Below are 27,389 nucleotides of genomic sequence, written 5' to 3'. Positions count from 1 at the left end.
AAAATGAACGGGGAGCTACATCGCGAGCTATTGATCTACAACATAGATATGCTAATACTACCAGGACTAAGTTCATGATAAATTAAAGTTCAATTAATCATATTACTTAAGAACTCCCACTTAGATAGACATCCCTCTAGTCATCTAAATGATCACGTGATCCAAATCAACTAAACCATGTCCGATCATCACGTGAGATGGAGTAGTTTTCAATGGTGAACATCACTATGTTGATCATATCTACTATATGATTCACGCTCGACCTTTCGGTCTCCAGTGTTTCGAGGCCATATCTGCATATGCTAGGCTCGTCAAGTTTAACACGAGTATTCTGCGTGTGCAAAACTGGCTTGCACCCGTTGTATGTGAACGTAGAGCTTATCACACCCGATCATCACGTGGTGTCTCGGCACGACGAACTGTCGCAACGGTGCATACTCAGGGAGCACACTTGTACCTTGAAATTTAGTGAGAGATCATCTTATAATGCTACCGTTGAACTAAGCAAAATAAGATGCCTAAAGGATAAACATCACATGCAATCAATATAAGTGATATGATATGGCCATCATCATCTTGTGCCTTTGATCTCCATCTCCAAAGCACCGTCATGATCACCATCGTCACTGGCGCGACACCTTGATCTCCATCGTAGCATCGTTGTCGTCTCGCCAACTATTGCTTCTACGACTATCGCTACCGCTTAGTGATAAAGTAAAGCAATTACAGGGCGATTGCATTGCATACAATAAAGCGACAACTATATGGCTCCTGCCAGTTGCCGATAACTCGGTTACAAAACATGATCATCTCATACAATAAAATATAGCATCATGCCTTGACCATATCACATCACAACATGCCCTGCAAAAACAAGTTAGACGTCCTCTACTTTGTTGTTGCAAGTTTTACGTGGCTGCTACGGGCTGAGCAAGAACCGTTCTTACCTACGCATCAAAACCACAACGATATTTCGTCAAGTTATTGCTGTTTTAACCTTCACAAGGACCGGGCGTAGTCACACTCGGTTCAACTAAAGTTGGAGAAACTGACACCCGCCAGCCACCTGTGTGCAAAGCACGTCGATAGAACCAGTCTCGCGTAAGCGTACGCGTAATGTCGGTCCGGGCCGCTTCATCCAACAATACCGCCGAACCAAAGTATGACATGCTGGTAAGCAGTATGACTTGTATCGCCCACAACTCACTTGTGTTCTACTCGTGCATATAACATCTACACATAAACCTGACTCGGATGCCACTATTGGGGAACGTAGTAATTTCAAAAAAATTCCTACGCACACGCAAGATCATGGTGATGCATAGCAACGAGAGGGAAGAGTGTTGTCCACGTACCCTCGTAGCCCGAAAGCGGAAGCGTTAGCACAACGAAGTTGATGTAGTCGTACGTCTTCACGATCCGACCGATCCAAGTACCGAACGCACGACACCTCCGAGTTCAGCACACGTTCAGCTCGATGACGTCCCGCGAGCTTCGATCCAGCAAAGCTTCGCCGGAGAGTTTCGTCAGCACGACGGCGTGATGACGGTGATGATGATGCTACCGACGCAGGGCTTCGCCTAAGCACCGCTACGATATGATCAAGGTGGATTATGGTGGAGGGGGGCACCGCACATGGCTGGGAGAGATCAACAGATCAAGTTGTGTGTCTAGAGGTGCCCCCCTACCCCCGTATATAAAGGATCAAGGGGGAGGCCGGCCGGCACCTTGTGGGCGTGCCAGGAGGAGGAGTCCTCCTCCTAGTAGGATTAGGACTCCCCTCTTTCCTACTCCTACTAGGAGGGGGAAAGGAAGGGGGAGAGGGAGAAGGAAAGGGGGGCGCCGCCCCCCTCTCCTAGTCCATTTCAGACCAGAGGGGGAGGGGCGCGCGGCCTGCCCTAGGCCAGCCATCTCTCTCTCCATTAAGGCCCATAAGGCCCACTATTTCTCCCGGGGGGTTCCGGTAACCCTCCGGCACTCCGGTTTTCTCCGAAACCACCCGGAACACTTCCGGTGTCCGAATATAGTCGTCCAATATATCGATCTTTACGTCTCGAGCATTTCGAGACTCCTCATGATGTACGTGATCATATATGGGACTCCGAACTACCTTCGGTACATCAAAACACAAAAACTCATAATACCGATCATCACCGAACTTTAAGCGTGCGGACCCTACGGGTTCGAGAACTATGTAGACATGACCGAGACACGTCTCCGGTCAATAACCAATAGCGGAACCTGGATGCTCATATTGGCTCCTACATATTCTACGAATATCTTTATCGGTCAAACCGCATAACAACATATGTTGTTCCCTTTGTCATCAGTATGTTACTTGCCCGAGATTCGATCGTCGGTATCTCAATACCTAGCTCAATCTCGTTACCGGCAAGTCTCTTTCCTCATTGCGTAATGCATCATCCTGTAACTAACTCATTAGTCACATTGCTTGCAAGGCTTATTGTGATGTGCATTACCGAGAGGGCCTAGAGATACCTCTCCGATAATCGGAGTGACAAATCCTAGTCTCGATCTATGCAACTCAACAAGTACCATCGGAGACACCTGTAGAGCACCTTTATAATCACCCAGTTACGTTGTGATGTTTGGTAGCACACAAAGTGTTCCTCCGGTAATCGGGAGTTGCATAATCTCATAGTCATAGGAACATGTATAAGTCATGAAGAAAGCAATAGCAACATACTAAACGATCAAGTGCTAAGCTAACGGAATGGGTCAAGTCAATCACATCATACTCCTAATGATGTGATCCCGTTAATCAAATGACAACTCATGTCAATGTCTAGGAAACTCAACCATCTTTGATCAACGAGCTAGTCAAGTAGAGGCATACTAGTGACACTCTGTTTGTCTATGTATTCACTCATGTACTAAGTTTCTGGTTAATACAATTCTAGCATGAATAATAAACATTTATCATGATATGAGGAAATAAATAATAACTTTATTATTGCATCTAGGGCATATTTCCTTCAAACATTTCCTTAGATAAATAGATATCGGTATAATGAGATAGTTAATGAGAATAAAAAATAAATCTGGCCAAATCTGCTACCTCGAGGAGACAGCTAATGAGAATAAAGAAAAAATCTGGCTAAATCTACTACCTTGAGTAGACATCTAATGAGAATGTTAATATTGTACAAATCTGATTGGTATTGCCAAAATTGAGTGTGTAAACAATAAATACAATAGAAATCCGTACCAACGGAATTTATGTTATAAAATCTACATTATCTTGCAAAAATTGAGTAATTAAAACGAGATTTTGTAAAGGCCCATATATATGCTACCTCACACCCAAGTCAAAAGGAGAATACACAAAAAGAGCACGGACAAGCTTAGGCATTCCACATGTGGAGGAGAAAACTACTCTATGATTTCTCATGGTGCTTCTGCTCCTAGAAAATTTTGCTCATGCTGGTATTTGCTTGCCGCCTCTCCCTCTTGTCTCTCCTTTAGTGTTCTCTGTTTTTGCCAAGCCAAATAGCAGCATTAACTCTAGATCTCTGGCAGAAAAGCGCATCAAAACATCCTGATATATTAACAGTTCCAAGTAGAAACAAATTGTGCAATTTCAAACAAAAAAACATGATTTTTAAATGCGTATTATTCTATTTTATGACAAAGACGCGTATTGTTATTGGAGAAATTGCTATTTTCACAGCGGTTCAATTTCCATAGAAGGAGCGATAAACAAGTTAAGGACTATCTATTTCTCCAACCAAGATGATGAGCCTCACGAAGATGATGAGGATATATGACTAGGATGGCGAGGATAGCCAAGATGAGGATAGCGAGGATGATCATGATAGCCAGGATGACGATAATCAGGCAGACGGGGATAATCAAGATGATGAGGATGAACAATATGATGAGGATAGCAAAGATGATTATGGTGATGGTCCATACAATTCTCCAATTTTCCCTCAAATAATGGAGCCGCTAACTAAGGATGAGAACGTCAATCTCATTGTGATCCTACCATCAAGTGTGCACTATTTGGGAGGCCCTTTATACACCATTCAACTAAGACCGGCATCGTAGAACACATCATGGTATGTTTTGTATTATTTCCTCTTTTTTGTTCATAACACTATATGGCAAGATGTCTAACATTGTGTGCTCTATTTGCATTTAATCACGGGGATCTTACAATTACCTATGAAGATGATTTTCATGCAGGACATCCCGGCCGTCGGCAGAGGTGGAGTACGCCTTGGAGCAACATGGCTTGTCACCACCATTTAGTACAAGACGAAAATAGATGACCGCATATTGTTATATGAGGCTGGCTGACGGATGTTTCTGACGGAAAAGAGATGACTAAGGGTCGACATACAAGTGGTAATCATGATGATAAACAATAGCAACAACAACTTGCAAATGATATTTCTCATTGACCTTCTATAGAAATAAGGTCCAAGTCCATGAGCTCTTAGTTTGTATGTTAAGATGGATGCTATATACTCTTGTTAGTTTGTAAAGTTCAACAAATTTGAAGTGCTAGTTAGTTTTTTCTTTGTTAAGAATTATATAACTATGTCAATTTACCCTGGTGAAGTAATGTGTATCAACGCTGCCATGACAGAGCCATGACAACTAATATATTTTGCCTGGCCGACTATGTGAGAGCGTGTGCTAGTTTTCAACCGCCACTGTTGCCATGTTACCAGTGGAGCGCCCTTGAGAGCTTCGTCCGTCACTACTAGGCTTTTGGCGCCCACCACTGATGGGTATTTCTGCATTTGTGACTTTCACTTGTTGACAAAAATCTAGCATAGCATAATGAAAATCTATTATAGCATAATGAAAACTACGCGGAGGACCCTGCACCATGGAACAACCGTTACTGTCATTAGAAAGAGTCGTCGATGTGCCACCATCTCAACCCACCTGCCACTTGAACCGAAGTGGGTGTGGTGAACACATGTGCTTAAATAACTTTATGTACTTGAAGTTCCATTGTATTAAATTTACTTTTTATTTGTAAATTGGGCTGCAAAATTCCAAAAAAATTTGAATTCTCCCTTTTCTGAAAGAATGAAATCCCTATTTCATTGCCATGTACCATTACAAATCCTAAAAGCTCACAGGTTTTTAGAGAACACATTTTTAAAACTTGCCATGTTTTTTAGAAGAGGCTTTTTTATAAACTTGCCATGTTTTTAAGAGTTGCATTTTTATTATTAAGAGCATAGAATTTTTATTATCAAGAGGAAGCCAATTATATTTATGAAGAGTATGTCATTTTAATAACATGCCATTTTTATTATTCAGATTAAGAGGATGACGAATTTATTAATAAGAGCATGACATTTTTATTATTAGTAACATGTTTTTTTATTGTCAAGAGGATGGTATTTTTATGATTAAGAGTGTGGCTTTTTAATTATTAATAACATGGCATTTTTCTTATTAGGAGGATGGCAGTTTTATTTTTAACAGGATGATTGCTTTATTGTTTGAGAGCATGGCATTATTATTATTATTGGCATGATTTTTTTATCAAGATGATGGCGTTTTATTGTTAAGAGGATGGCAGTTTTACATTTTTATTGGCGTGGCATTTTGTATCATCATAATAAATCTGTAAATTAGAGAAATGACAGTTTTATAAAGTAGCTAGGCAATTTTCAAATTTTCTCAGAGCAAAGTGTTTTTATAAATTTACATGTTTCTCATGTTTTCCATTTGAATTTTTTTATATTTTTCTAATGGCATTTTCTATCTAGAGATGGCAGTTTTAAAGTCTAGCATTGCAATTTTATTTTTCTAGATCACACGACCTTTTTCAATAAATAAGAGAAATAGTTGTTTTATAAAGTAGCATGGCATTTTTCATAATTCAGAGCACACATTTTTTAAATTTAAATTTTTCTCCTTTTTTTATAAGAAATATTTTTATGGCAATTTTTAAATAGAAAACAGTTAACTGGGCCCTTTAGGCCAATCACGGTTCACATTGGCCAGCCCCTAGCGAACGAGACGAAATGTTTGCTGGGAGCTGCTCCCCTGGCGAACAAAATCGTTCGATGGGACCAACTCCCTGGTGATTGGTCGTCAGTTATTCTGGTCCATGGGCATAATGAGATAGATAATGAGAATAAAGAAAAAATCTGGCCAAATCTACTACCTTGAGGAGACAGCTAATGATAATAAAGAAAAACAATCTGGCAAAATCTACTACCTTGAGGAGACAGCTAATGAGAATATTAATGTGGACAATTCTCATTGCTCTTACCAAAATTGATTGTGCAAATAATAAATGCAATAGAAATCTGTACCTATGGAATTTACGTGAAAAAATCTGGATGATCTTGAGAAAATTGAGTAATTAAAACTAGATTTTGTAGAGGCCTATATAAGGATGCCGTTGCATATGCTACCTCAAACCCAAACCCAAAGGAGAGAGATACACAAACAAGAGCACGGACAAGTTTAGGCATTTCACGTATGGAGGGGAAAACTACTCTATGCTTTCTCATGGTGCTTCTGCTGCTAGGAAACTGCACACATGCTGGTATTGCTCACTGCCTCCCCCTCTTGTCTCTCTTCTGGTGTTCTCTGTTTTTGCCAAGCCAAATAGCAGCATTAGTTTTAGATCTCTGGCAGAAAAGCGCATCAAAACATTCTGATATATTAACAGTTCCAAGTGGAAACAAATCATGCCATTACAAACAAAACAAGCATGGATTTTTTATCCGTATTATTCTATTTTCTGTCAAAGATGCGTATTGTTATCAGCGAAATTGCTATTTTCACACTGGCTTGTTTCAAAGAACAAAGTATATTATGCAGTCTTCTTGCTCTAAAACGTGCTAGTACTGCACGTATTCCAACAAGCAACTTCGGGTATTTCTTTGAAAATACGGCAATGTGGAAATGTGTTTCCATGGTCCGTTGTAGCCAGTTTCAAAATGTACGTGCTGATAGAATACGCTAGCATATGTCACATAAATTACAGGGCGTTTGTATCTCCTTCAAGGCCTTAATTTCTCTGGTCTTGGCTTCGGTGGGGCTCTGAAAATACATCAGCTTATATGTAGTGTTTGACGGCTAATATTTTGTTTCCTTGCAGAGAACAGCTGCAAAGAGCACCGTACTTTGGAGATAGGCTGCATAAGAAAATATTGTAGGAAAAACTGCATTAGAGACTACGAAGGACATCGTGTCAGGAATGCTTATTGTACTGGCTTTATCCCCTTCATCTTTTGTGTCTGCGACGTCTGTGACGGCTAGAAGTATTACACATGTAAGGAGACAATGCAACATCGCATGACGGGGTTCATTTACACAAATGAATCATCAAGTTTGGCATGGCAATAATAAATTTTGCCTACGTAAACGTGTTAACATGATACTACCTAGTCAATTTGTAACATGGTTGTTTTTGCATAAGCACCATCATGTTTTATTTACAGATTCCGTGTGCCTCCATCCACAGGCTAGAAACCTTGAAACAAGTTTGACTTCTACATGTATAGCTACTAACCCTTTCCTCTCACCCCAAAAGAAAAAAACTACTAACCCTTTCAAATGGACAGTTGGGCCCGGCGGAGGGAGTCCAACTCCAAGCACCAAAAAGTTGCTCAAAAAGGTAATTTCCAACATCCACCCCCAAAAAAGTTAATTTCCAATCATATACCATTTGATGAAGAACGCGCAAAATCAGCTGGTAGTCAATTGCTGCCTGTTTTAGCCTGTACCGTGATTAGAAAAAAAAAACTTCTCAACCGGACACCTTAGTTTGGCACGTACTTAATACTCCTATCGGGACATCAGTACGAATTTAGTAACTAATCAAGCTAAATCTGAATAGACAGCAGGCAGGGAAAACATTGACCACCGTATACGTTCACACTAAACCACCGCCCGGTCATGCCTACGAAATTAGCAACTTTCCAATCTATCTCTATATTATATCCTTTTAGGTACACCAAGATTAATTGGCTTATATATAAAGAATATATTCTTATTCTTCTGGCATATCTTCTCTGAAAAATTAAAAAATACACAACAAGGTGTCTACGAGATATATATATTTATGAGAAATACTAACTGGCGAATATTCGCTGGGAGGGGATGCCAAGCGAATGTTTTTTGATGGAATTTTGAGGTGGTAGCATATGGCAATTTCTTTCCTTTTTGCCGCAAAATTTTCTTCTTTCTAGAAACTGGCATGCACCTCTGAAGAAGTTGCTATGTGTCTCTGAAGAAACTGCCAGCAAAAACGTTCGCAGATGCCACCCTCCCAGCAAACATTCACTGGCTATTGGGGACCTTTTTTTGCGCAAAGATTTTTTTAGACAAAGATAGATAGATAGATAGATAGATATGGCCGAAGAAGTCTTGGATGGAAGATAAAGATATATGCAGATGCTGAATCCAGGCCATGGACTTCGGGTCAGTTTGGTTGGAGTCCACAACATTGCTGGCCTGGCCTGAGACGTCCCTGGTTTGTGCCTGGCTTTTGTTTGGTTGGTACCCTAATGGACAAAAAGACTGCCTGGCCTGGCGTGCCCTAGCTTCATGGTTGCCTGGCTTGATTAAAAAAGTCAAATAAAATAATATATCTAGACCCAGGCAGTGTGATTAGCCTGGCCCAGGCATCTGGTCTGCCACGCCTGGCTATGTGCCTGGCGCTAATGGAGGGACAGTAGTAGCAATTGCAATTTGATAATCACTAAAGGACAAAAGAGCAGGCGAGGAAGGGAACCAAACAGGCATGCACGAGGCTAGCCTGGCCAGGCAAAAAATGTATACCATCTCATGCTCATACCACGGGGTCCGCACCGCTAGACTCGATCATGTATGCTATACTTTCAAACTCCATCGACGCCCGCTGAGACCTTATCAATGCATGCAATTCTTTTTGGTAGTAATATAGGTGAATGTTGCTTTGGTTTGGTCTGGGCCTTTGGCCGGTGCATCTGTTACGTACATACGCAATACTACTACGTGGAATAAAACTCGCCGATCAATCAAACAAATGGATGCGAGAACCAAGTAAAACATAATTCCATCTATCTAAGTTGAAATGAACATTACAACTAAATTCCACGAGCGCACTTTGTTTTGCAGTAATGATCCATTCTGATCCATGAAATGATATGTTTCCCTAGTCTTTCATAATCCACCAATGCCATATTTTTTATCAATTGATCGACTGACTCCACCAATGCCATTGATTCATCTACTTATGTCAAAATATGGGGTTCACAATATTATTGTAAGAAGTTCCCCACATCTGCATAAAATCAATCTAAAAATGGCCTAAACCAAAACACACTAAACAAATGCTCATAAGGCTCCTTAGATTCATAAGAAACATTAGGCTTTTTTCCTAAAGGATTTATGTCACTTACTTCAAGACGAAAGATAGCCTCGTCTCAGAGGTTTCCCTTAGTGGCCCGCCGAATCACAGGTTTATATGAAACTGGTTATAGAACCTTTTGTGCATTTTTTTTTCTTTTTTTGTGTGCTCTCTATTGTTTCTTACGGTTTTCTATTGCTTTTTCCTTCCCATTTGATTCTGGTTTTCCTAATTGGTTTCAATAGTTTTTTAATTACTTTTTGTGTCTTTTTCAATCGGTTTTCAAAAGAATGCCACAAAAAATTATATGAATGGTACGATTTTAAAAAAATTATGTAAACATTTTAAGCCATTAAATCATTTTAAATGCAACGATCATATTTTTGAAATGTGTGATTTTTTTATGAAGTCATGAATATTTTTGAGTGGTGCGATCTTCTAAAAAAATATTTGAATATTTTTTAAATTTTTAAACATTCTCGAAAATGTATGAAGTTCAAAAAAAAATCATGAACATTTTGGTATGTAATTTTTTTAAATCACACGAATATTTTTTTAATTGAAAAGAAAATTTTAAAACATTACAAACATATTTTTGAAACGGGCGAACATTTTTATACGCATAAAAATTTTCTAACACTGCAAAAACAGTTAAAAAAGTATCACGGAAATTTTTCTAAAACTGTGAGTACCAAATTTAAACACTCCTTGAAACTTTTGTATACATGGTAAACATTTGCTGTAAACTAAACATAGCAAATATAAATATGGTGCATTTTGTGGAATATAAATATAAGTAAAATAGAAACAAAACAAAAAGCAAACCTCGATATAGAAAGGAAAAGTCTTCTGTTCTCTTTTCATTTTAGTTTTTCTTTTCATGTTTACTTTTACTTTTTCCAAAAAAATGGAAATTTCAAATATTTTTCGGAGTTCAAAAAGTTGTTCCTATTTTCAAATTTTATTCACAATTTTGATTTTTGTTGCTAATTTGGAAAATTGTTTGGAATTTCGAAATAAATTGTGATTTCTAAATATTTTGTGTGAGATTCACAAAAAATGTTTTAAATTTAGTAAAATGTTCCCGTTATCAAGATTTGTTCACAAATTTAAAAAATGTTCTCGTTCTTAGAATTTGTTCAGAAATTCAAAAGGTGTTCACATTTTTTGAAAACGTGTTCATGATTGTCAAAAATTGTTTGAACTTTTAAAAATGTTCCGTTTTTCAAGCTTTGTTCACAAATGCAAAAAGTGTTTGATTTTACCAAAGTTAAATAAAATTTACAAATTATTCCTGTTTTCTCAAACTTTTTTGTGATTGACCAAAATTGTTCAGAATTTTTAAAAATGTTCCCATGTCTGAAGATTTGTTAACTAATTTACAAAAAAATTCTGTTTTTAATTTTTTTTTAAAATTTAAAAATTGTTCACATTTTTAAAAACATGTTCATGTTTATGAAAATTGGTCAGAAATTTAAAAAAAATCATTTTTTCAAAAGTTTTTCACAACTTCAAAAATTGTTCCCGCTCTTAAACTTTGATTACAGATTCAAAAATTGTCCACAAATTTTAAAAACTTATGCACGTACGTTCATAATATCTTTAAGATTTATTCGGAACTTTCAAGAAATGATTAAGAAAAGGCAAAATAATCCAATCTGTGGTTATAGCTAGTTCTAAAGTAATCACGTAGCGTATACAGCCATAGTAGCTAGCTACCTTTGTGTATGACGGCGCGATTGTGAGCTTGATTCCTAGCTTACGCTTAGCATTTTTTTTACACCGGTCATAGCTCCTGCATGGGCTGGCCCGGTCGGAGTACTACCATGTGCGAGGCTGCAACATTCTGCCTTAAGTCCCCCTGTTCCATGTCATTCTTGTACTGTCAGACCACGCGGCTAAACTCAGATCATGTCCTTGTCAACTCAACTCTATGCTATTGAATTATTGATTATAGATGGACTTTAGACCCATATAAACAATAATCTATACCTACCAATAAAGCATGAAGTGTTTCCGCCATCATACATTTTATAGAAAGCCCCTGGTGTTTTTTTAATAACCCGTTGTCCAGTATTAAGTCCCTCTTCTTTCTCTCTATCTGTTGGGCTGCGGCCCAACTTCTGTATCCAATATCGCGCGCACCCGGGCGCTGGTAGTATTCCGCGATCAGCTGCAGTAGACCGAGTTCATTCTATTTTCAGCCTGTTTAGGTCCTTGGTCTTCATTATTTACAGAGAATATGTTAAAATGATCATGCTATAACTTTGCAAGCATCACTAAGATTAAAACAATTTATATATGTAATTTGACCAGAACAACACTTAGTTTCCAATCATGCTATTAGTCATTCCTGTTAGCTCATATAAAATTAGTTTTAGGGCATAACCTTAATTAACCTAATTAATTACTATGGAAAATAGTGAAGACTTCAGATTTGAATTTGAGAAAATAAATTTACTAAAGTCATCAATAAAACTAACATAGTATTTCTTTCTTCCAAAAGAATCTCTTGCAAGACCCCATACATCAATGCAAATAAGCTCTAAAGGAGCACGAGACACACTAGTAGGCTTAGGATAAAGGAGTTGATGACTCTTGGCACATTGACAAGCATCACAAACAGACTCTTCACTTTGAATATGAGACAACACAAGATTGCCTTTATTCACTACTTGCTTAACTATGACCAATGATGGATGTCCTAATCTTTGATGCCATCTTGCCAAGGAGGGCCCAACCTGTTGATGAGAGAAACATTTGCAATATATTTCAATGAGATTTGATTGTGTGAAATATAAATATTTAGATTAATAACATGTGAATCCAAATTAAACATACATAAGACTTATTATATTTGATTATGTATAGCTAAAAAAATATTTAATGGATATAATTAGAATAATAGAATAAAAAATATTTTTTCCAAGCATGGTTGCATTTGGTGGTGGGTCTTTTCCCATGCAAGGTTGCATGTTAAGATCGGTCATTACCCATCCATAATTGTATGGTAATGTGACATGCTTGCATGTTAAAATAAATAACTTAGTGGGGATCACTCACTTAGGTATAAAGGATATGTGTAATTGTTACACTAGGGTATTTCATGTTTTTTTCCTTGATACCCTTTTTTGGTAGCACCCGAATGAACTAGTTTCCGGTTAATCTCATACGCTTTGTGTGTGTGTGTGTGTGGGGGGGGGGGGGGGGTTGTTAGAAATTATTAAAATAATTTTTAAATTTCACTTTTGTTTGCATCACAATGTTTATATGTTTTAACGTAATGTATCAATATGCTACAATGTGTTCCATTGGACAGTTCACACATCTTTTTTCTCCCCGAGGGCGTGTCTCCGAACCCTCATGGGAGAAGAGGAGATAAAATAAACGTAAGGACGCTATTTGACAAATCTAAGCGTTTAAATTCAAATTCATCTGGAATTTTTGAATGGTAATACCATTTCTCAGGGGTCAACGAGATATTGGGTAACCATTGGAGGAAATAACTGCATAGTGAAAATCCTAACCTCCTTTGTATATATATCCACACATCACGCCAATCCCACCTTAGAGCAACTCCAACGGGCCGACCCAAACGGACGGCGATTTCGTCCGCTTTTTGTCCGTTTGGGTCGGCCGCCCGCCCAGCATCCGCCTTGTTTTTCATATGGGTCGGCAGCGCGCCCAACGCGCCGACCGATATGTGCAGGCGTGGCCGGCTGGCCGCCCAATTTTACATTGATTTATATTCAAACATATTGTGAAAGGAAAGTGTTCAACAAGCAAAATAGTCTGGCCGCCCAAATAAATAGTATCGTTTTACAAGCCAAATACAAATAAAAATGTTTCACATAGTTTTGCAAACGAATAAAAGAAGATACATCTATTGGTTGCCAACATGAGTCCACATATGCTCAACCAAATCATTTTGCAGTTGCACGTGAGTTTCCCAATCAAGCATGTCTTCATGAAACTGAGTGAACTGCTCAAATGTTGCCGCTACTCCATGCTCAGGCACAACATTCTCACCCTCAAACTGAAAGCCTTGATCGTACAGACGTTCCGGGCGCTCGTCTTCTACGATCATATTGTGCATGATCACACAAGCAGTCATCACCTCCCATAGTTTCTGCGTGCTCCAAGTATTAGCAGGATACCGAACGATGCCCCATCGAGATTGCAAAACACCAAAGGCACGCTCGACATCCTTTCTAGCACTCTCTTGCTCTTGGGCAAATCTTTTCCTTTTCTCTCCGACAGGGTTGGGTATTGTCTTGACAATAGTGGTCCACTGAGGATAGATACCGTCACCCAAATAGTACCCTTTGTCGTAGTTGTGGCCGTTGACAGTAAAGTTCACCGGTGGGCTGTTGCCTTCGGCAAGCCTAGCAAACACCGGCGAGCGCTGAAGCACGTTGATATCATTGTGTGATCCAGCCATGCCAAAGAAAGAGTGCCAGATCCAGAGATCTTGAGACGCCACGGCCTCTAGTATCACAGTGCAAGCCCTGACATGTCCCTTATACTACCCTTGCCAAGCAGAAGGGTAGTTCTTCCACTCCCAGTGCATGGAGTCTATGCTGCCAAGCATCCCCGGGAAGCCCCTGCTGGCATTCATCGCCAACAAACGGGCTGTATCTTCAGCTGTCGGCTCTCTCAAGTACTCAGGGCCAAACACAGAAATCACAGCCTTGCAGAACTTATACAGGAACTCTAGGCATGTAGACTCGCTCATACGGACGTACTCGTCAATGAGATCACCGAGCACTCCGTATGCAATCATTCGGATGGCGGCAGTGCATTTCTGATAAGCGGAGAAAGCAATCTTGCCGACGGCATCCTCTTTGCACTCGAAGTAGTCATCATAGCCGACCACTCCCTCTCTAATACGGTTGAAAACATGCCTACTCATACGGAACCGGCGGGGGAATTTGTGATGTTTGAACAATGGGTTCGTTGTATCAAAGTAGTCCTTCCAAAGAAGGAAATGCCCACTCTCTCAGTTGCGACTCAACGCCGGAAGGTGGCCCGGAATGGAGCCACGGAACAACGGCCGCTGGTTGTTGAGGTGGCGATGGACCAACACGGCAGCCAATACCTCCTCCTCGTCGTCGGACGACGAATCGTCGGAGTCACAAAGGAAATTGTGGAAAAAGAACTTGTCGGCGGAGTCCATTTTCGTACCTTGGCAAACTGTCGAACAGCTTGCGGGCGTCGAAGAAGGAGATAGCCGGCGAGGGGAGACGCGGCGCCCACAGACCAGCTAGCTGCCCTGCCGGCGTCCGACAAGCGTGCCGGTCGGATGTGGCGGGGGCGGCGAGGCGTCTTCTTGGTCGCGGGCGACTGTGCAGTTGGGGAAATGGCGGCGGGAACCAGTTTGCTCCCCGGCGGCAAAACGGCGGCGGCGGGCGACGGGGGGAAGGGGCATAGTTGCTGGGCGGATGTGGAGGCAGCGGCAGCTGGAAGAGTCACCGGAAAAAATGGGCGGCGGGGTCGGTGACGGAGGAGGCGGGGCGAGGGTTGCTTGTTGGCCGGGGGGAGGGGGTGAGAGGGGAGCCAATGTGCCACAGACCAGCGGGCCAGGGGACAGGAGTAGGCGAGCGCGCGCGTCCGTCGCGTGTCCGCGCCGACGCAAATCAGGCTAAAAAATGGGCCGGGAATGGGTCGCCCGTGGACGAAAAACGGACGCGCATCCGTTTGGGTCGGTGCGTTGGGCCGCCTTTTCTGTCCGCGCCGACCCAAGTGGACGACCGCGGACGAAATGGGTCGCCCCATTGGAGTTGCTCTTAACGACCGAGTCCACGACGGCTGCCCGCTGCGTCCTATGCAATCATTGTGAGTGGCCGCCACCTCTAGTCCTAATTCTACCCAATCTTTGGCAATGATGTTTCTGCTTCGCGCCACTGAGCATTAACAACCCTCTTTACAATCATTGGCATAGTCGCGTCGACTCACCTTGGGGTTTCCACCCTACCACAATCCACAGGTCTAGCACTCTCAAATTCCCATTCACCATTGTCGGGCGTCAGACACGGGGAGGAAGGGGGGTCCTAGTGTGTTCGTGACCCCTTTTCCTACCGCTACCTCAACCTACCCAAGTTCACCGCCAAGGCCTCTAGTGACTTGTGCCTCGTGATCGAGTAAATTGCACAGAAGTACCACAATTGGGGCATTGGAAGCAGATTGGTACCAAGATTGGTAATTTTTACGTGTCAGTACCAAGATTGGAGCGAGCCGTTGCAAAAAAGACTAAAAGTGTGTTTTATACGTATTGACAGAAAAACTGACCGGTTGGGCCCGCTCGTCAGGCGCCACGCTGGCCAGGGCGCGCGTGCCCGCGCGCTGACTAGGACGAGGCCGGCTCGCACCGTTATAGTCGCGGCTGTGCGACCGAGCCAGACCCGAGCACGACCCCGCTCGCCTTCTTCTTCCTTGCTTCCTGCTCTCTGCCTCGCCGTCGCCTGCGCCCGCCACCGCCGGCCGCCACACCACGCCGCCGCAGCCATGGTTCTGGAGGACGAGAGCATCGATGACAACTCAAGCCTCCAGTACATGTACTCCGAAACCTCCACCGATGGGTTGAACCAGGTAAGTTACGCCATTGGATCTAGGGTTAGGGTTAGGTTTAGGAAATTTGGGGATTTTTGTGTGTAGGTGGTCTTTGTTGTGAGGATTTCGTTTGATTTGCTGTGTCCTCGTGCTGTGCTTTTGACTGTGCAGGTGCCTTTCTCACTTGAGGACCCGGATTACAAGGGCCTTGAGCTAGATCTGATGGTGTTCTGCGAGAAGCATGGGAAGCCATCAGAGAGGCTTGTTGCGTTTGAAGGAACAATGACTGGGAGAAGGTTCTTAGCATGTGTAGAGCCGGTATTTTTCTTGCCTTGGTGATTAAGCACTGGATGTGTTCATTGAAAGTGGCAGAGTCTTGTTTGCCACCTGTGATTCAGTTATGTGCATGCTAAATTTGTTAGTCATATGTGCCCTACTGTAGTGCTCATTGTGGGAATGCTCATTATTAAGTTCAGTGGAATGCATTTTTGCTAAAATATATGCTCTTGTTGTGTGCACATGCTATTTATTTACACTTCTTTCCAAATGCAGTGTTGCTCAATATTAAGTTCAGTGGAGCCAGTTAGTAACTATTGCTTACTGCTGACAGTAGGTAGTCTCATTAGCTAGTTTGTTGCTGCAGGCTAGTGTAGTGTATTTAGCTGGGCAAAGTAGTTCACATTGTATTGCTTATTACTGTTAGGATTCCATTATATTAATGGTCAATTCTTAGCAACTGCTGTTGCTTAGCACATGGCTGCTTAGCAACTTCTAAGTTGAATGGAGTGTTACTCTGCTGCCTGGTAAATATATTGATCATCCATTGTAGGATTACATTAATTTATTTTACAATGTGCTCCTGTTGCTTAGCAAATGGCTGTGCAAATTCAGTTAATGTTAGTGCCAACATTAGGTACTGCCATGAACTAACTGTTGCTTAGTACTCTTAGTAGTTGTATTGTATTAAATTTTGCCCTTCTAATTTTTCCAGGAAGGTCAGAATTGTGGGTTTGTTCAGTGGGTTGATGAGCAGTGGCCCCCAACAATGGAGAATGCATTGCTGAAGCTTTGGTCAATGGTTGAAGAGAGCAAGTCTGCTAGGGTGAATGATAATCTTCAAAGTGCTTTAACTATTCATCATTTGACAGAAGAAAAGAACAAGCTGGATGCAGACTATGACAAGTTAGTGAAAGATGTGCATCAACTTGTGGACTTTCAGCAGGATAGGGTTGTGGATTTCAATTATCTGCAGTCCGCTGTCACATATCAGCACCAATGCAGAGCTGAATTGGTGGCTGGTATGAAGGCAGAAATGGCAAAGAAAGATGCAGCTACAGAGAAGCTTCAACAGAAGTATGAACTCCTGTGCAACCTGACAAGTGCTCAAGCAACTGTCATCCAAAACTTGAAGTTGAAGAATATGAAAGAGAAGGAATTGATGAGTGAGGCTAGGATGAATTTGGACTTGAAGAATGTAGAGTTCACAAAGTTTGAGGAGAAGCTCACCCAAGAGAAGCTAGAGTTGAAGTTCCAGGTTGCTGATCTGCTGAAGCTCAAGGAAAACCATAATGAAGAGAAGCAGATGCAAGAGTTTAAGATTACTGAGCTCATGAAGGCAGAGGAGAAGCTGAAGGAGAAGATCAAGGGGACCCAGGCCATCTTGCAGAACTGAACAAGATGAATTGAGATTAGTGGGCATTGCAGACCTTTTGGGAAGGATGGTTGTGCAATGACCTAGTAACTTAGAATTATGGTTGTGCAATGTATGGTTCTAGTACTAATTGTGAACTCTGGCTGTTTATGTACCTAGTAGTTATGCTATTCATCCTTTTGTGAGAAAAGGATGGATTGTGCATTTGAACTCCACTATGTAATGTGAACAATGGTTGTGTATTCCTATAATGTGTTGAACTCCAGTTAGTATCGTCTGCTTTCAATGTTAGACTGAAAATGATGACATAGTGATGCTTATGTTAGACTGAAAATGATGACATGCTGATGCTTATGTTATACTGATGGTTAAATGCTTAAATGCATTTGCAAAAGGAATAGTTACATATGTTAGAGTGATGCTTAAATGCTTAAATGCATTTGCAAAACGAATAGTTTGTTATGTTACAGTGATGCTTTAGGTGGTTCCGTCGACCCCGAGCCACCCTAGACCAAAGTTGATGGCTTTAGGTGGTTCCGTCGACCCCGAGCCACCAAAACCCAAAATGATGGCTTTAGGTGGTTCTGTCGACCCCGAGCCACCCTAGACCCTAGTTGATGGCTTTAGGTGGTTCCGTCGACCCCGAGCCACCCTAGACCAAAGTTGATGGCTTTAGGTGGTTCCGTCGACCCCGAGCCACCAAAACCCAAAATGATGGCTTTAGGTGGTTTCGTCGACCCCAAGCCACCCTAGACCAAAGTTGATGGCTTTAGGTGGTTCCGTCGACCCCGAGCCACCAAAAACCAAAATGATGGCTTTAGCTGGTTCCGTCGACCCCGAGCCACCCTAGACCAAAGTTGATGGCTTTAGGTGGTTCCGTCGACCCCGAGCCACCAAAACCCAAAATGATGGCTTTAGGTGGTTTTGTCGACCCCGAGCCACCCTAGACCAAAGTTGATGGCTTTAGGTGGTTCCGTCAAACCTGAGCCACCAAAACCCAAAATGATGGCTATAGGTGGTTTCGTCGACCCCGAGCCACCCTAGACCCTAGTTGATGGCTTTAGGTGGTTCCGTCGACCCCGAGCCACCCTAGACCCTAGTTGATGGCTTTAGGTGGTTCCGTTGACCCCAAGCCACCCTAGACCAAAGTTGATGGCTTTAGGTGGTTCCGTCGACCCCGAGCCACCAAAACCCAAAATGATGGCTTTAGGTGGTTTCGTCGACCCCGAGCCACCCTAGACCCTAGTTGATGGCTTTAGGTGGTTCCGTCGACCCCGAGCCACCCTAGACCAAAGTTGATGGCTTTAGGTGGTTCCGTCGACCCCGAGCCAACAAAACCCAAAATGATGGCTTTAGGTGGTTTCATCGACCCCGAGCCACCCTAGACCCTAGTTGATGGCTTTAGGTGGTTCCGTCGACCCCGAGCCACCCTAGACCAAAGTTGATGGCTTTAGGTGGTTCCGTCGACCCCGAGCCACCAAAACCCAAAATGATGGCTTTAGGTGGTTCCGTCGACCCCGAGCCACCCTAGACCCTAGTTGATGGCTTTAGGTGGTTCCGTCGACCCCGAGCCACCCTAGACCAAAGTTGATGGCTTTAGGTGGTTCCGTCGACCCCGAGCCACCAAAACCCAAAATGATGGCTTTAGGTGGTTCCGTCGACCCCGAGCCACCCTAGACCCTAGTTGATGGCTTTAGGTGGTTCCGTCGACCCCGAGCCACCCTAGACCAAAGTTGATGGCTTTAGGTGGTTCCGTCGACCCCGAGCCACCAAAACCCAAAATGATGGCTTTAGGTGGTTTCGTCAGACCCCGACCCACCCTAGACCCTAGTTGATGGCTTTAGGTGGTTCCGTCGACCCCGAGCAACCCTAAACCAAAGTTGATGCCTTTAGGTGGTTTCGTCGACCCCGAGCCACCAAAACCCAAAATGATGGCTTTAGGTGGTTTCGTCGACCCCGAGCCACCCTAGACCCTAGTTGATGGCTTTAGGTGGTTCTGTCGACACCGAGCCACCCTAGGCCAAAGTTGATGGCTTTAGGTGGTTCCGTCGACCCCGAGCCAGCAAAACGCAAAATGATGGCTTTAGGTGGTTTCGTCGACCCCGAGCCACCCTAGACCCTAGTTGATGGCTTTAGGTGGTTCCGTCGACCCCGAGCCACCCTAGACCCTAGTTGATGGCGCCACCCTAGACCAAAGTTGATGGCTTTAGGTGGTTCCGTCGACCACGAGCCACCAAAACCCAAAATGATGGCTTTAGGTGGTTTCGTCGACCATATCAATCATAAAAAGAACCATTTTGAGTACTCCATTTTGAGTACTCATCAACATATCAATGATAAAAAGGACCATTTTGAGCATAGACAACATATCAATAACTCCACTAATATATCCAGCATATCAATAACTCCATTTTGAGTACTCATCAACATATCAATCATAAAAAGAATCATTTTGAGCATAGACAACATATCAATAACTTCATTCATATATCCAGCGTATCAATAACTCCATTTTGAGTACTCATCAACATATCAATCATAAAAAGAACCATCCAGGCTTGCATAATATAATGAGTACTCATCAATAACTCCAGCAATATATCCAGCAATATATCCAGTAATATATTTAGTACTCATCAACATATCACATGAAGATAGTCCATTCCAGGCATTGATTCTTAAAGTACACCACCAAAGCAAGATCACACTGTATCATAGGATGCAAGAACACACACATGAAGTATCTAGTTACCACTTGCATAGAAGTAGCTCCTCCATCCACTATGTCTACCACCAGCACCTCTCCCAGCAGTAGATGTGGAGGGACCAGATTGCCTTGAGGCAGAGAATGTACCTCTCCCTCTCCCAGCACCTCTCCCAGCACCTGGTGCAACACCTCTCCCAGCACCTCTCCCAGCAGCTGCAGCTGCAGCACCTCTCCCAGCACCTGCAGCTGCAGCACCTGTCCCAGCTCCTCTCCCAGCACCTCTCCCAGCACCTCCTATTCCAGCTGTTGGTGTTGTTGTAGGAGCTGGGTGAGAAGTTCTTGCTGCTGGTGTAGTAGCAGCAGCACCAGCATTGGAATTCCTTGCAAGAGGCTTGCATAAACAAGAAGGAAAATGAGTTAGTACTTAAAAAAATGGAATGTACAAGAAGGAAAACATGTTACTACTTATAAGAGGATTACCACATGTTTGTTCTTCCTCAAAGCCAGCTCAGGCTTCAACTGCTTCATGGAGCTTGTGTACCTATGTCCTTGCAGTCCACAATTGCCACATGTTATAGTCCCCATTCTTGATGTGTCCTTAGGCTTTGGAACTTCAAATCTCCCCTTGATCTTTTTCTCTTTCTTTCTTCCTCTCTTCACTTTAAATGCAGGTGGTGTCTGGACCAGGGGTCCTTGTCCAGTCATGCTCACCAGGAACTGGATAGATCATTGGTTCATAAGCTGCCACATAAAATTCTTTCTTGAAGAACTTGCTGACATAATCCTCTGGTTTTATTTTGCCCTTGTTTATTGCTGAGATGGCATGGTTACATGGGATGCCAGTCCCATTTTCTGCACCCACATGTGTGCAATTGCAAGTTAACAGCATGGGTTTGCTGCCCACTTGTAACTTGCCACAAGTCCACACCAGCTTGAATTGGTTTGCAATATTTGGCCCTCTCCTTCTCAACCTCTAGCTTCTCACTATAATGGGGTGTTATGTCCCATCTAGCATTCTTTCCACTCTCCATATTCCTATGCCACCTCATCATCTGCTTATCCTTTATTCCAACACACATTGTCCTAATTGGTTTCTTCCTAACATCTAGGACATAGTTGTTGAACACCTCAGACAAATTGTTAACTACATGGTCAGTCTTGAAGTTTGTGTCAAATGCATGCCTTGCCCATGTTTTCTTGGGTATTTGACAAAGCCACTCCCAAGCTTCCTCACATTCAGCTCTAAGGTCATTCATTGAAATGTTAAATTTGTGTTCACTATATGCATAGGCAACATTATCCATACACTTGTTCAGATCATCCCCCCTAAACCCAGCATTTTGGAAGTTTGCATAGATATGCCTAAGGCAGAACCTTTGGTTGCACTTAGGAAAGATAGCATTCACTGCATTTAGTAGGCCCTGGGACACACAATTAAACTAGCTAAGCTACTATCTAGCACAAATCAACCATATAGGAAACAAGGACATAAGATGCAAGCACATACCTTTTGTCTATCTGACATTATTGTATATGGACCAAACTGTCCCTCTTCTCCTCCTAGGCAGATTTTAAGTTGGTGTAGAAACCAACACCAGTTAGGTGTGTCCTCTTGCCCAACAATACCAAATGCTAGTGGGTATATATTGTTGTTGCCATCTCTACCAGTGGTAGCAAGTAGTTGAGCACCAGTAGTTAACTTAATGAAGCACCCATCAACACCTGAATGAGCAAGCAAATTCAATATTTAAAACATTCAAATGCATTTCAAGATGAAACAATATGTAACTAATGCACAAGGTGAACAAACTAACCAATGAATGGTCTGCACCCCTTGAGAAACCCCTCCCTTGCTCCATTGATGCAATAGAACATAGCGTGGAATCTTGGACCTGGATGGGGGATTTTTTCAGTGGGTGTTGGAGTTACAGTAGTGACTACTACTCTACTCCCAGGGTTTGTATTCATCACTGTCTGAGCATAGTCTTTCAACCTAGGGTATTGCTTCTTGTGGTCCTAGCACAACATAAATAGCTAGGTTCTTTGCCCTATATGCCATTGACTTGGGCACATCCACACCATACTTCTCCATGCAGGCATCAATCAAAGTCTGAATGCCAGTTGTTAGATCAGATCTGAACAGTGACTCATACTTCTGTGCAAGCCACTTGGCACTTACCCTTGTTGTCTCTGTACTAATAGGGCAAGTGTGCTTCATTCTCATCTTCTTAATTACAAAAGTAGTTTCACCTTTTATAACTGCTGCCACCATAAAGAAGTTGCAATGTTTTTGGTTGCATTCTACAATTATTCTTTGATCTGAGTTCCTATGATATTTGAAGTTTCTGCCTTGAGTGATGTGTAAGTTCAACAAAGCCTCTCTGAATTGATGTTGATCCAAGAAACACATCTTTAGACATAATTGCTCATGTGGTGCCTCCATTTTCTCATTGTACCATTTTCTAGGAGGCCTCTGCTTTGCCCTGCTCTTCCTTTTCTTTGGAAACACAAATGACAATGGCTCATAACCATCATCATCAGCCTCCTTCAACAATCCTTTCTCTTCTTCATCAGATGAAGGTTTGAAATCAGGTTCCTCGTCTTGAACTACACTTGAATGTGTCCTTGTTGTAGGCCCTTTCCTAACTGGAAGCTTCTGTTTTTTCTTCTTCTTCTCTTCATGTACAATTACAGTTTCTTCATCCTGTGAAACAACTTTGTCATCTTCATCCATTTGAAAGGGTTCCTCAACCTCTGTGTCACCCTCATAATGCACCACTTCTTCCTCCTCAGATTCTTCATCATCTGTTTCTTCCTCTTCTATTTCATCATACTCTCTTTGTTTCTTTCCCTCATCCATCTCTATGTCATCAGCATCACCCATATAAAAAGGGTTTACATCACTGTCATCTTCACCTTCACAATCAGAACCACCACTGCCATCATATCCCTCTTCTTCTTCTATTTCCAAAATAGCTTTCAGTTTTCCTTCTACATTCTTGCTCTCTTGTGTGCAAACACCAGTACCATGAGCTACACTACAGCTGCTACTCTGACTTTCAAAGGCAACTCCTTCATCAACAGCATAGATGGGTGGCTCACTGAGATCATATAACACAGGCTCTTCATACACAACAGTGGATAATTCTTGCCTCTCAAACTGGCTGCAAGGAGGTGGACATGCCCTCACTAGCAAATTTAGAACCTTACACTCCTCAACCTGCCTCTTTACTAGTTGCAACTCAGCATTACTCTCTACCATATCCAATCCTTTCTCCCCTAAATTTGGATTCTCAATGTGAAATAGCAGATCATATTCACTAAATCCTTGGGTTTCCATCACTGCAATCATATTCAGGTATGTTACATCTGAACTGCAGAGCTTCAGCTAAGACATTTCTGAAGCATCAAAATGGAACCTAACATCCAAAATGTCATCATACAAACTGCAAAATGAAATAACAGACAAAATTGGTTAATAAACAATTTTACTTAACAGCTAGGCTAACATATAAACAAAGCTTTGTTTAAGTTAACATATAAACAAGTTAACATATAAACAAAGCTTTGTTTAAGTTCACATATAAACAAAGCTTTTATTGTTCGGGAACGTAGCGGAAATTCAAAATTTTCTACGCATCACCAAGATCAATCTATGGAGTAATCTAGCAACGAGGGGAAGGGGAGTGCATCTACATACCATTGTAGATCGCGATGCGGAAACGTTGCAAGAACGCGGATGAGGGAGTCGTACTCGTAGCGATTCAGATCGCGGTTGATTCCGATCTAAGCACCGAAGAACGGTGCCTCCGCGTTCAACACACGTGCAGCCCGGTGACGTCTCCCACGCCTTGATCCAGCAAGGAGAGAGGGAGAGGTTGGGGAAGACTCCGTCCAGCAGCATCACAACGGCGTGGTGGTGATGGAGGAGCGTGGCAATCCCGCATGGCTTCGCCAAGCACCGCGGGAGAGGAGGAGGAGGAGGTAGGGCTGCGCCAGGGAGAGGAAAACTCATGTGTTTGCAGCCCCCAATACCTCAACTATATATAGGGGAGAGGGAGGGGGCTGCGCCCCCTCTAGGGTTTCCACCTCAAGGGGTGCGGCAGCCCCAAAACCCATCTAGGGTGGCGGCCAAGTGGGGGGGGGAGAGGGAGGCGCACCAGGCATGGGCCTTTAGGGCCCATCTGCCCTAGGGTTTGCCCCCTCTTCTCTCCAGGCGCATGGGCCTTGGTGGGGAGGCACCCCAGCCCACCTAGGGGCTGGTCCCTTCTCACACTTGGCCCATGTATGCATCCGGGGCCCCGTGGCCCCTCCCAGTGGACCCCCGGACCCCTCCGGTGGTCCCGGTACACTACCGGTGATGCCTGGAACACTTCCGGTGGCCAAAACCATACTTCCTATATATAAATCTTTACCTCCGGACCATTCCGGAACTCCTCGTGACGTCCGGGATCTCATCCGGGACTCCGAACAACATTCGGTAACCACGTACATACTTTCCCTATAACCCTAGCGTCATCGAACCTTAAGTGTGTAGACCCTACGGGTTCGGGAACCATGCAGACATGACCGAGACGTTCTCCGGCCAATAACCAACAGCGGGATCTGGATACCCATGTTGGCTCCCACATGTTCCACGATGATCTCATCGGATGAACCACGATGTCGGGGATTCAATCAATCCCGTATACAATTCCCTTTGTCTATCGGCATGTTACTTGCCCGAGATTCGATCGTCGGTATCCCTATAGCTTGTTTAATCTCGTTACCGGCAAGTCTCTTTACTCGTTCCGTAACTCACATCATCCCGTGATCAACTCCTTGGTCACATTGTGCACATTATGATGATGTCCTACCGAGTGGGCCCAGAGATACCTCTCCGTTTACACGGAGTGACAAATCCCAGTCTTGATTCGTGCCAACCCAACCGACACTTTCGGAGATACCTGTAGTGCACCTTTATAGCCACCCAGTTACGTTGTGACGTTTGGTACACCCAAAGCATTCCTACGGTATCCGGGAGTTGCACAATCTCATGGTCTAAGGAAATGATACTTGACATTAGAAAAGCTCTGAGCAAACGAACTACACGATCTTGTGCTAGGCTTAGGATTGGGTCTTGTCCATCACATCATTCTCCTAATGATGTGATCCCGTTATCAACGACATCCAATGTCAATGGTCAGGAAACCGTAACCATCTATTGATCAACGAGCTAGTCTCCTAGAGGCTTACTAGGGACATGGTGTTGTCTATGTATCCACACATGCATCTGAGTTTCCTATCAATACAATTCTAGCATGGATAATAAACGATTATCATGAACAAGGAAATATAATAATAACCTATTTATTATTGCCTCTAGGGCATATTTCCAACATTTATTTACCCTTACAATATGAATAAACTAAACAATTACTACAAAATCAAACAATGTAAACAACTATCTCAACGCAACCCTAATTACAGAGTGGGTACTTAACTCACAGCAAACTGATGTTTTGTATTTTCAGATAAGTAGTTAACATAATTGTCCACTAATGGTGCTCTGCTCTAGTTAGGACTCATTTAATCCACTATGCTTCTCTGCTCTGCTCTGCTCTAGCTAGGTAACACCTAATGCTGCTCTGACAATTTGGACTAAGAAATAACAATGTAATCCACTAATGCTGCTCTGCTCTGCTCCAGTTAGGTAACACATAATGCTGCTCTGCTCTAGTTAGGACTCATGTAATCCACTATACTTCTCTGCTCTAGTTAGGACTAGCAATTAGAGTGCTAAACATGCAGGCAGTAAACCCTAACCCTAATCCCTAATTTCAGTGAGCAAGAATAGAACAGTGGAGCACTTACAGAACACCACCGAAGCCATGAGTCCAGTGATGGGCGGTGCTAGGGTTGGCCACCCAAATTCGCGCCATCCGCAGCCTCTGCTCCATCGACAACGCCGGCTCCTCAAAATCTTCGTCCTCGCTACTGTACTGCGAGCTGGAGTAGCCGCCACTGCCATCGAGGCCTAAGCGGGGGAGGTCGCCGCCGCTCGCATCGCCCCGGCCATCGCCGCCTGCCGGAGTCGCCGAGGCCATCGTCGCCAGGGCACAGCAGCCGCGGGGGAGAGGAGGGCGCGAGGGAGGAGCAGCCGCGGGGGAGGTGACATCGCCTAAGTAGTTCGATCCATGGCTACGGCGGCGTGGTGTGGCGGGCGGCGGGGCGGGCGGGGAGGCAGCCGCCGGCGAGGGTGCGAGGAGAAGGAAGAGGGCAGAGCGGGGTCGGGGTCTGGCTCGGTCGCACCAGCGAGACCTAAACGGTGCGAGCCGGCCTCGTCCTAGTCAGCGCGCGGGCACGCGCGCACTGGCCAGCGTGGCGCCTGACGGGCGGGCCCAACTAGTCAGTTTTTCTGTCAATACGTATAAAACGCACTTTTAGTCTTTTTTGCAACGGCTCGCCCCAATCTTGGTACTGACACGTAAAAATTACCAATCTTGGTATCAATCTGTTTCCAATGCCCCAATTGTGGTACTTCTGTGCAACTTACTCCTCGTGATCCTTCTCTTTCTCTTTCTCACGATCCGAATTGTCCACCATAGCCGCCCCAGCCAAGAGACTCTGTGTGAGAGAGAGAGCCAAGCATCAAATTAATGTTGCCCATTGCACCATTTTCTCCTAAATTAATATCCAATGACATACTACCATTTGAGGAAGAAGGCGCAAAAACTAGCTGGTTGTGAATTGCTGCCAGCTTTAGCCCGTGCTGTCATAATAAAACTCCCCAATTGGACAGCTTTAGTTTGGCACTCACTTACTACCCGAATCTGGAAAATCAATATGAATTCAGAAACTAATGAAGCTACATCTGCATGGACAGCACACACAGGAAGAAGATTTGACCACCGGCTACCCCTCTCCACTATAAAGTTAGCAAGCTTCCAATCTTCTCTATACGCAGTATATCCTTTAGCGACACACAAGTTTAATAGCTCTATATAAAAAGAATACTATCATTTGAGACAATTTTATTTAGGGGACATTTGGGACAATTAATACTTGTATTTCTCGGAAATATTGTGAATATTTGGGACAATATATTTGGAGAGTGAGTAGGTGGGTGAGTGCAGTGTGTGACGCAGAAGAAATCAGTCTCT

At 43.2% G+C, this 27,389-nt stretch overlaps 1 long non-coding RNA gene across 1 annotated transcript; it reads left to right on the top strand.

Moving 5' to 3' along the window:
• The first annotated feature begins 5,367 nt into the window (after positions 1-5,367).
• On the top strand, positions 5,368-7,372 carry LOC120976259 (uncharacterized). The gene is made up of 2 exons (XR_005771507.3): positions 5,368-6,547; positions 7,106-7,372. It is a non-coding gene; the product is annotated as an uncharacterized lncRNA (long non-coding RNA).
• Positions 7,373-27,389: the final 20,017 nt, after the last annotated feature.

The sequence above is a fragment of the Aegilops tauschii genome, chromosome 3 (genome assembly GCF_002575655.3).
Source record: "Aegilops tauschii subsp. strangulata cultivar AL8/78 chromosome 3, Aet v6.0, whole genome shotgun sequence".
NCBI classification, from domain to species: Eukaryota; Viridiplantae; Streptophyta; class Magnoliopsida; order Poales; family Poaceae; genus Aegilops; species Aegilops tauschii.
The sequence above is the reverse complement of the archived record's forward strand: the minus strand, read 5'-3'. Positions and strand labels throughout refer to the sequence as shown.